Consider the following 353-nt stretch of genomic DNA (forward strand, 5'->3'; position numbering starts at 1 on the left):
CCTGTGTGGGAACCGCGCTCGCCGCCCGAATCCGCCCCTGTCGGGATTTGTGATGCAGGCAGCTCCAGCACAAGCCCGAAGCGCTGGTTCCCATGGAAACGCCCGAGCGTTGAGTCCTGCATTGTTAGCGAGCGAGCGAGCGAGCGAGCAGGCGGGGAGGAGGCACCTGAAGTGAAGAGGAAAAGCCTTCAACTCGTCTGCACTTCTGTGAGCTCATGGCATGGACCAGCTCTCCTGCTCACCCACCGGCGGGCCTGGCTAGGGAGCCCCTCTCGCCAGCCCTGCCCCTGGACACAGCTCCCACGCCGTGCGGGCTTTGCCACATGAGCCACGTGCCTCCTCCGCCTGGCACC

General features: G+C 65.7%; 1 protein-coding gene across 1 annotated transcript in view; it reads left to right on the forward strand.

The window, feature by feature from the left end:
* Positions 1-353, forward strand: part of SHANK3 (SH3 and multiple ankyrin repeat domains 3) — a 513,573-nt gene that overhangs the window by 454,440 nt on the left and 58,780 nt on the right. The gene's annotated exons all lie outside the window — the stretch shown is intronic.

This window comes from Alligator sinensis, unplaced genomic scaffold (genome assembly GCF_000455745.1).
Source record: "Alligator sinensis unplaced genomic scaffold, ASM45574v1 scaffold961_1, whole genome shotgun sequence".
NCBI lineage: Eukaryota > Metazoa > Chordata > Crocodylia > Alligatoridae > Alligator > Alligator sinensis.